Here is a 10,777-nt window from a genome sequence, read left to right as displayed (position 1 = left end):
CCATAAATGCTTTTTATGGACACTCAGGAGATCATTGCCAGGTACTCAACAGTTAATTCAGATTAGATTGTACTATTCTCCAGCAGCGCTACCAAACACCAGCTGCATGCAAATTTGCCACGGAAGCATGTAAATACTCATTACCCATGAATCACCAGTAATATCTGCACCTGCCAGTCCAGGCATCTCCAGACGGCAATGAGCACTCAGTGACTGATTTAGACACCTGCCCTGACTGCCGAGGGGCCATAGTTCAATGAGAGACTACATCCCTTGCATTCAGGGAAGGTCCCAGGTTCAAACCTTGGGTTTCCAAGTAGGCTTGGAAAGAATCCTACCTGAAAACATGGAAAGCTATAGCCAGTCATTGTGAACAACTACCCACAGCTTAAATGACTCAAATTTTATAATGCAACAAAGCATAGAGTATCTTCTTAAGTTTCATGGTTAACAACCCATAGTTAACCCATACTTCTGGATTCACACAGAGTAACAACCCATGATTCAACAAACCAAGTTTAATGGAAATCATGTGTCATTGCTATTATGTGCAAACTCAGCCACACTAAACAAAACTGTGGTTTGTTAACCACAAATAACCAGGGGGAAAATATTATTTGTTGCAAGGTTGTGAACTCTGGGTTATTTAAGCCATGGATTGCTGCTATATGTGAACCTAGAACTGTGTCTTGTTCCTAGGTTTTTTCACCAGGTTACAGAAACAGCAGCCAAGAGTAGTAAAAAAAACACCCAGCTGATCCAATTGTGATACAGGGAAGGAATCGGCAAAAAAAAGGGAAAACAAAGAATCTAGAGACTAAGAAAATAAACAATTTTTGTTTGATCAACTTTCAAACAAACCCTGAGTAGAACAACTACCCTGGGTTAAATAATTATGACTATCCTAGTATAATACTATGTCCAACTCAAGCATCACCACAAATTTCACTAGAACATAGTCACATATACTGAATCTATTTATCAATGAAAGGTAGCTTTCCTTTTAATTTTCCCCATTTTATAGCACCATCACAATCCCAATACATGTAGTTTATTTAGAGGTATGCCCAAATGAGTCTAGAGGAACTTCTTCCAAGTAAGTGTGTTTAGAATTGCAATCTTAGAATCTATACAGTGATTTTAAATTCCCTGTTGCACTGGCTGGGCTCTGCCAGTACAATGAGAGGAGGGTTATTAAGGTTCAACAGGTAGTGAAATAAATTTTCTCAATATTCAAAGCCAAGATAGTCTTTTGGAGCCATGCCAAGACCTTCTGGCATTCCGCTTTCTAGAAAGAATATGAGAGATAACTTCCTCAAAGCTCTTTTTCTCAAGCATATTGCTTAGATAAGAGCTGTTTTTGGCCATGAAAACTGCAACCATCTCCTCCCTCATGTATCAGGAAATGGGACTAAAGCCTATACATAAACTGACAGCTTCTGCAACATGGGGAGAGAGGAATTGTGGAAAATCCATGTTAAGCAGTTTTGTCTTTTGTTTTTGGCTTGAAGAGAAGAACTGATGCATTATTGCCCAGGAAATTTGAAGGCCCTTGGAACATCCTCTATATTCAGGGAATCAATACAGTCACAGAGTGTAAGCTTCCTTTTGCTCGTTTATATTCTGCATTCATATTTCATCATAGTATTATTGCTTACACAAGTTACTGTATATCCTAGTTGATACAAGTCTTTTTCTTCATTCTGAGTACCTTCTGATTGGAATTGAAGTGCCTTCACTAAACCAGTCCCCTAGGGATTGATACATGCATATAGTCATATACATTATCCCATTCATCCGTGAATAACGATACTAAATAGTAGCACTGTTTTCTCTATTGCACATGTAGTACAAGAAGGTGAACCCGAACGATAGTGACCTGATAGCTGATAAGAAACTGAGATGAGGTTTGAAGGAAGGACTCAGTGTTCTTTACTACTATCACCTTAAAAACGTAAGAAGAAGATGGCTAACAGGATGTGAGGGCAATAACACCTTCCTGCCCAACTTCTCCAGCGGCTGGTGTACATAGGCACACAGCCCGATTCTGGAGGCAACATACAACTAATAGCCATGGATAACCTTCTCTGCCATGAGTTTGGCCAATATCCTTTGAAAGCCAAATGGTATCTGATGCTTGAACAAAATTCTATGCTGCAACTAAGCAAGCTTGGTCCTGAATACCACCTGAAAGCTATGTTAGTAAGTCTAAGTTTCTCAGAGAAAGATGGAATATAAGTGAAAAAAAAATACATGACACAAGCACAAGTTCAGATTTGAATATAAACATTTGCTAAAGCAGTAAAAAAGAAAAAACCCACGTGCCATATTGTGTGTCAACTAATGTCCCTTAGAATGCACCTAGCAATATAATATATTGTATATATTATTTCAGCCCATGACATGGGTATTTAGGTAGGTTTGTTGAATTTATAATATTCATATAAAATATGAGCTCATTGATGCCTATACACATATATTGCAAACAATGAATGTGAGTGAACCAAGCTTTGCTTTATCCAGTTTACTTCAATCCTTAGAAACTTGAGGCAAAGTATAAACCTATAAATGCTTACCGTTTCAGGGTAATTTTCAAATATTTCCCTGGCTTCTTCTTTATTACAATATTCTTCAATGCATTCACGTTCCAAATTTCCCTTCTTACTTTCTTCCATAAAGGAATTTGCTCGACGTTTTCTAACCAGAAATGTTGAGGCATGGCGTGGAGATAAAACTGGATAAAAAACAATTATTTGCATGTTAAAAATCTGTATTGTGCAAGCAAGCAATGACACAGAACAAAGAATAAAAATCAAGGTTTTGATGACCATGTAGATCATTGTTAGATTATGAAAAAGAGCAGGAATAAAATACCAGGATTTTTTTCTACAGGCTAAAAATCCTTAACCATCAAGAACCTGATTAACTCCAAAAGACTTTAGATAAAGTCACATTAGCTAGAATGATTAAGAATTAACTTGAAGACTGGAATTCCCTTCACAAATAGCCAGTTTTGTGTCTAGTCATTTTCCCCTCTGGAACACGATAACAGAATTGCATTTTCCCTTTGGAAGTATAATTAACTATACCCCAAAATATTTGTCAGAATCTGCTTCCAATTAAGTCTGCACTTGTTAAATCATAAGCTAAAGCCTTGCCTTTTGAGTAGATTTTCCAGCAAAGTGGGCTCTGGTAAGTTTCAAACAAACATCATAATCTGTCCCTTCTAACAATAAGTTTTTCAACAACCTTGTTTCTCAAATGTTATGTAACTAGACACTGCAAGGAATGTTAGCAATCACATCATCTAACAGAGAATAGTGGTGGTGAGTAGCTAAAATGAGGAGTGCCAAACTTTTGCGCAAGTCTAATAATAATTTAAAAAACCTTAAGTGGTCAGCTCTCCCTCCCAAAGATGAAAACACCGAGCATGCTCAGTAGCCACTTTGGGTATCTACTGAAAATTAAAATGGAAAATTGGAGAGGAGGCAATGAACAAAGAACACACAAGTATTCCTTCCCCACACACCAATGTTCCCCATGCAAATATTATAAAATTGTTGCTTCATAAATGTGTATTAAACTTGGAATTATTTTTTCAAAAGAGAGGAGAAATTCTCTCTCTATTTTACTTGGCTGCTTCTAAGGGGCTGTAGAAGCAACAAAACCCATACATGAGGAACAGCCATGTTCATTTTTTTATGTACTCATGGGCAAGATCTTAAGAGACATATGGCAGCCAAAATGGGTTGTCATGCAAGGCACTCCAGTGGAAGAACCAGGACACACCAGCTTAAGTAGGCTCAGCTTCTCCCTACTGGATGAGTTTGGTGAGTGTGGCTAAGTATTTCTAACTGTATGGCTGGGTAAATGATGAAATACCTACAATATTGAAATGGCTTGGCGGGATAGCACTGCACATCCCAAACAATTTTTAAAATGATATCTAAGACACAATAAGAAATAATATCAGCAAATACGATGAACAACATTGTACAGAAGGCACAAAGGATTCCATATTCATGATATGGGATATCTTGCATTGTGTTGCATTGCATTACAGATGAATCCAACTCTAAATAATTTTACAAAATGTGCATACTTTAGTTTTCCATGTTTTCCAGCAAAAAATTATTCAGAAAATGAATACCAAAATATACTTCTTTCTGTTCCACAGTTTTCATTGCAGAACCCAGCATCAGCAGAGAGTACTCGTGAGAATTTAGTCAGGAACTAGGAACAAGTGCAAACTTTTAAAACAGCAACATGAGATGAGGTTTCATCACTGCAGCAGTGCAAGTGAAATGGCATTGCTTCAACTAGTAAGTGTGCAATCCTAGACGCGTTAGACAGAAAGCATCCTACAATACCAGGCTGGCTGGGAAATGATGGAAATTGTAGGACTACAGTTTGGTTTTTCTATGTAAATATGCACTGGATGGTACAGAACCGGGTATCAGGAAATCTGAATTCTAGTCCCTACTCAGCCATGAAGTTCATTTTGGACAAGTCACAGACTCTCAGCCTGACCTATCCCACAGGGTTGTTGTTGTTGTGAGGATAAAATGGACAGAAGAAGCCTGTAAGCCCCCTTGGGTTCCTTGCAAGAGGAAGAAAGGTAGAATATAAATACATCGTCATCATCATCACATCATCCTGAAAAATAATTTCTGAAAGAAGGACCATGGAGGAATACTCCATTCCACATACCCAGTGCTCTCATTCTGCATCGCAGCAGATACTCAGCATTTTCTGTACAGTGAGTCTGCTTACTCTTTCCCTATGGGACCAGTTGGGGGATTTTCTGTCACTAGATTTGTTACCCCAGTTTTATCCATTCATGCATGTTTTCTTTTAAGTTGTAACAAGAAAATGCCTATTAAGAAAAGGTACTATTTAAAGCTTGCAATTGTCTTCTGTCTCACAGAGACAGATGAACCGCACTCTGCATCATCCCCAAACTTACAGACACACTGTCTTGGGTGTCAATGATGCCATTTGGCTATATGATTGATGAGCACTTAGAAAATGAGTTTATCAGTACATATAGTAACTCCTCCTAGAAAATGCTGCTTTGGTAGCTAGAAGCATGATTTTTTCCCATAATCAGAACAGCTAAACTACTCAAAAGACATGAACTTCAGAGGTCACTACAAACAGAACAAGTGAAAATCTTGACTGACCAACCACTCAATGCTTTAAGCTGCAAAGAACTTTTCTTATATTTTGGTTACATGAAGGGAAGGAAGCTAGTTTATGGCACATGTTAATATGGTTATATCCCACATTTCAGAGGTTATAAAGAAGAACTCTGTATGCTTACAGACTCTTTAGCTAGTGAATGTCCAAAAAAATCTCCTTTACTAATACAATTGCCAGTCTGTTTTGTATTAACTGGTCTTTATGAAAGCTGTATTGACAGAAGAGATAAAAACATACTGTTGTATTTCCTTGTTTACTTTGTGGTTGAGTAATTTGTTGAAAAATTATGTTTTGTTCAAATGAACCCTTTTAGGAAAATTAGCTTGAAATCCAATTAAGATTGATTATAAAAAGTTTCTTGTTTTCTTTTAAAAATACTTTGCTTATCATTTAAACTTATCATTCTTCTGGTTTTTACTTTTCCTTTTGGACCCCTCAACTAAAGAGTTCTTTGTAATTTGCCAGCTTATCTTCTGTCTAAACATGATTTTTAGGGTGCAAGTTCTGACTGACCAGAGTGTGACTCAATTCCAAGTTTTAAAAAATGCATAGGTTTGCATTATAACTCCTATGCAAGCCTGTAAGGTGGCCAGATCTAAGATCTCTAAGATCTAAGATCAAGAGATGTAAGGCCATATCTCTTGCACTTTTAAAAGCCCCGTAGAAGAAATTTCAGCAGGCACAGCTTGCCAACATTTCCTCTTCTGCATTACTATCCAAGGTGAAGAAAAGTTGTCCTCTCTTGCATCTAGCCAACTGACCTGCGAGTAAGCCCAGTAAACTCAAGAAGATTTTCTTCTGAACTAAAACAACACAGGATTGGAAAGCAGTTGGTCTGTCTTTCTGTATTTTAATTTAGTTGATGGACATTCTAGACATGTTTACTCAGAAGTAAGACTCCATAGTTCTGGCTGGTTCTATAAGGTACCAGACACTGGCTCCATAGAAAGCCAGTGTGGACTGGTGATTAGAGGGCTGCATGTGGAAAATCTGGGTTCTACCCCCACTTAGCCATGAAGTCTACTGGATGACTTTGGCTCAGTCATTCACTCTTCATCAAACTTACCTCACAGGGTTCCTGTGTGAGGATGAAGTGGAGCTATGTAAGCCACCTTGAGTTCCATGAAAGAAGAAAAAAAGGTGGGCTATAAATGCAATATAATAATAGTTTGTGTCTGCGTATATTGAAATGCAGTCTTCATAACATTGCCTCATTAGTAGCATGCCTCCCCTCCAGTGGCTATTAAGATTTCTTTTAGTGATTCTTTTATACCAGAGTTGCATCAGAAGCAGGATTTATTTTTCAAATAAATAAGAGCATAATATTTAATGTACTGGTAGAAGTTCCTTTGCTGTGCAAAACAGATCTCTTTTATACCTGACGGTAATGAAACTGTTCCTCAGCAAAAAGTAAGAATAAACTCATTTTAGGTTTTAAGACTCAAACAAGGTAATCAGTATTTTTGATTATTAAGCATCAGAATTTAAATGCATAAATAATTTATTGAAAATTTCAGAGGACAGAGATTTCACCAGCTGAAGTTTCCCATCATGCTGATAAAATGACAGAAGCCAGGAACCAGAATCTTCTCTTTTATGTTTCACTTAACCTACAGAAGCCCTTGTGGGAGGATGTTGTGCAAGGCAAACCAATTTATAAACAATCTCCATATCTCCTTTGTTATGCTATGAGACTAATGTGTTTCTACAGTCATGTTAGTAGACAATTTTGACCTCCCCTGTAACAAGTATTAGACCTCATTCCACTATGGGGATGTTATTATCGTATTCCTTTATACAATGTGAAAGTTTCCTTGGCATGGTAAATATTAATACCACTTGTAGTGTTGGACTTCATAGACATTTATAGACTACATCCTTTCTGTGCTGAAAAAGAATCTCATCTCAATTCATGTGACTAAGTGTAGTAAACACCAGCCCAGGACTGTTCCAACAGTCTGGCAGTTGAATCAATGTATCATAAACAGCATTCAGCACATAGCAGCCCAGGAATGACACCACATGTATGACCTGATACCAATTAATATTTTAAGCCCTCCACAGGACTGCTGTGCCAGTTAGATGCCCAGCACCTGTACAATTTAACATCTGTAAGCCTTGATCTTGGTCTCAGAACAGGTAGACCTAAAGTAGGTGCTGAGCCATGCTTCTTGTCTTTGGTATTTAAGATTTCTAGAAAGTCGCATGACAAGGTGATATAAGACAAAGTGCCTGATGAAAGGTTGAAGACTGCCTCGTGGAGAACAGTCACCCTCTCTATATACACCCAAATCTTGCCTCTTTCTGGGATCTCTCATGAGCCTATGTTGTGTAGTGGTCACAGTATTAGATTAGCACGGGGGACCTAGATCTTGTCATAATAAAATGGGTTCTACAGTCATAGATACCAGCTTGAGCTTCTTGTCCTCCTGCACAGCACATCAGTGGCTCTCATCTTCAATGTCTGGCTCATGAAATTAGACTAAGCTGTGGTCATAGGAAAATATTAGTAAAAGAAGTTGTTAAAAGTAGTAGTTCCAAGACACAACAACCTTGAAAGAATTGGTTCAAAACAGAAACATGAATTTTCATTCTCTGCGAAATATACACTTTTTGGCGCGGTATAGAACACTTTTTTAAAATATATAGTGCTTATTTTGCAATAGTCAGAAATATGCTTATAACTAATGTTGCTAATACTTAAGTACACTGACTATTCCCCAGCTTTTAGTCCAACTTTTCTAAAACTTCTTGTTCAGGGAAGGCGGAATGGAGGAGTCCTAAGCAAAATCCAGTCACTTTTGCAGGAACTCTAGAGCTTTGCCTTGTTCTATGTGCCAAAGCAGCATTTCTCAATAATTCTTGCTACCAAAAAAGCCAGATATACATAAAACCAAAACCAAAAAATTAAAAAAAGAACCCAGCCCCCCTACCGCCCACTTCTATAGCCCTGTGTACCTGGGGGTAAATCCCATTAAACCCAACGGGATTTACCTCTGTATTAACATAGAGAATGTCTGCATTTCTGCTAATCTATGAGACTGCAGAATTTCTTCACTGAAGAAACCATACTGCAATATACATCCTTTCCTTTTTTTTGTTTCTTAAATTGTGCCAGTGTCGTCATAATGGTTTTATTCATTGCGCACCATGGAGCAAGAAGGTGGAACACAGATAGGAATTACCGAGAAAAGCAAAGAAAAAAGGAACTCTGAAAAGTTGGAAAGCGAACCGATTTTACTTACATAGTCTGCCCTCGGAGAGAGCGATTGCTGTCATAAACAGACAGGAAATAAACAAGCAAATCACGCAGTGTAGCCTCATCCTTAAGGGGAGTAGCCGCGGTGGGTTACGTAGGGCGGGCGCGTTGTAGGGGGCTAGAGAGGGGGATGCCGTTTTGCTGCTGCTGCTGCTGCTGCTGCTGCTCTCCGTACCCGGTGCCTGGGAGTGATGCAGCAGGGAAATGCTCTGCCAGGTTCCCGTCCTCCTCCCGCCGAGGGGGAGGGGGGACTGATGGGGGATGGGAGAGGGCTGCATGAGAACAGAGGACATTTCCAGGAAACACTCGCGTGGTGGTAAACAGGATGCATGGGAGGGGGACCTTATGTCCACGGCCGAGGTCGCTGAACCTCCAATGGTGCTGATTGCTAGCAGCTCACTGAAAAGGACGGTGGGAAGGGAGATGGGTGGGGTGAGATATAAGTGGTCTTTTGATTGTGCATTTCCCTTTGCTTTCATTCCCATAACATAGAACAGGCTACTTCAACTCCTAAAACCGTATCTCTTCCTAAATTAAAGATGTCCATATTTAATTACTAGGTATTACTTACTAGATACAGTTTATGATGTGACCTTTTACTGGATATAAAGTTAATTCACATCAGTTTTCATATAGATGTCATTGTTTGCCCTAAAACTGCAAAACTGGCATGAATTCAAATCACTGGACTGGATTCAAACCAAAGGGGCAGGCATTTTATAAAGTTGTAGATTTTAATTTAACTTTTAGGAGACTTTTTCTGGCTATGAAGATCATCTTAAGAAAGCCGGTACCTGGACCTTCTAGGGAAGAAAATATTCACATACACATGTTCGAAACTGATCTCTAGACAGGTTAAGCTCATTGACAAAGAAGCCTTCTCTAGAAATAGTGGAATCATAAACACTAAGATTGCAATCTTTAAGCCTGTACCTATTTAATTAAACTCAATGAAACTTACTTCTGTGTAGATGTGCATAACACATCTGCACACCTGTGATTGCTCACCCAAGAACAAGCCTCACTGAATTCAATAGGGCTACTAAGTGAGTTGATATATATATATATAGGACTGAATTATATGAGTTGTATGCTTTAGTTGTATGTTGTAGTCCATGCTTTCATGGACTAGAGCCCATTGTAAAATTCAGAGTTATTTCAATATTCAGAAATTCATTGCAGACTTTGCTTATTCTTGAGAATTAGTGAATGGTCTGCAGGAGTTTGTGTTGCTACAACAGGATAGGATTTGATGCCTTACAATCAATACAAAGTTGTTTGGCAAATGAATAATGTCAATTTATCACTGTTAAATTTCATTGGTTGCCCTTCTACATGAAACTTAGAAACAAGGCTTTCCTTGTGCGATCGTACTGCCTTATTCACAGTATTTTTCAGGGAGTCCAGGGATTGTCATCTTCCATTTGTTGCTATTCCTTATTTTGCCTATTGTTTTATCTTGTTTTCCTAGGAGAAGAAAATAATCAGTTAAGGAAGAAAAGGTGGACTGGCAGTAGAATGCCTTTATTTAAATTAGGAGCCTTCTGTTTACAAACACTGCTGTCTTCAAAAGTAGGTTACAGTTTAAATACACATAAGCACAATAAAAACATAACAGTATCAGAATAGGGTGAATGCACCCAGTCAATATCCTGTACACATCAAATCCCAATTCATTGTGAAGGGTCGTAAAAGGAAGCACCTTTAAAACAATTTCATGTGTCCAACATATTTTGGTCGAGAAAAAAGAGAAACACTGGTAGGCGAGCCACTTGCACAACCTCCAGAAGCTAACTCCCAGTCCATTTGGACTGGTTTCCTGAAGCAAATTCAAGTGTGGACAACAGCTGAATTATTCATCAGATCCGGCCGGCCAAACAAATCTGGCCGGCCAAACAAAGAGGGGCTCCCAGCCAAAACAATGCAATTTCTTAACTCAGCTAAAATGTCTTTTATTTGATGCTTTTGCTTATTACTCCTTTCGAGAAAGTGGGCACGTGGGCGCCAGGCTGCCTCAAGGCAGAGCTCCCATCTACGCCGAACTCAAGGTGCCAGATCGCTCTGGCTGAGCAAGTCATGTTGGCATTGGAGGCAGACGATCCTGTCAAGGCACAGCAGCACAAGGAATTAGGCTGGCAGTTTGCAGGCCCTTCTTTTGTCTGAACACGCATAAGATAACTGGCTGCCTTTTCAGGCCACACAAAGAACACCCTGCCTAAGGGTCAGGGGGCTGCAGGAGCAGTAGAGGCAGCTGCCTATTGTCACCCCTGCGACGGTGCCCAGAGACAGCCTCAGCTGCCTGCTGTCCGGGTGAGT

Source organism: Varanus komodoensis, unplaced genomic scaffold (assembly GCF_004798865.1).
Source record: "Varanus komodoensis strain SLA01 unplaced genomic scaffold, ASM479886v1 scaffold4, whole genome shotgun sequence".
Classification (NCBI taxonomy): Eukaryota; Metazoa; Chordata; class Lepidosauria; order Squamata; family Varanidae; genus Varanus; species Varanus komodoensis.
This window is presented reverse-complemented; position numbering follows the sequence as displayed.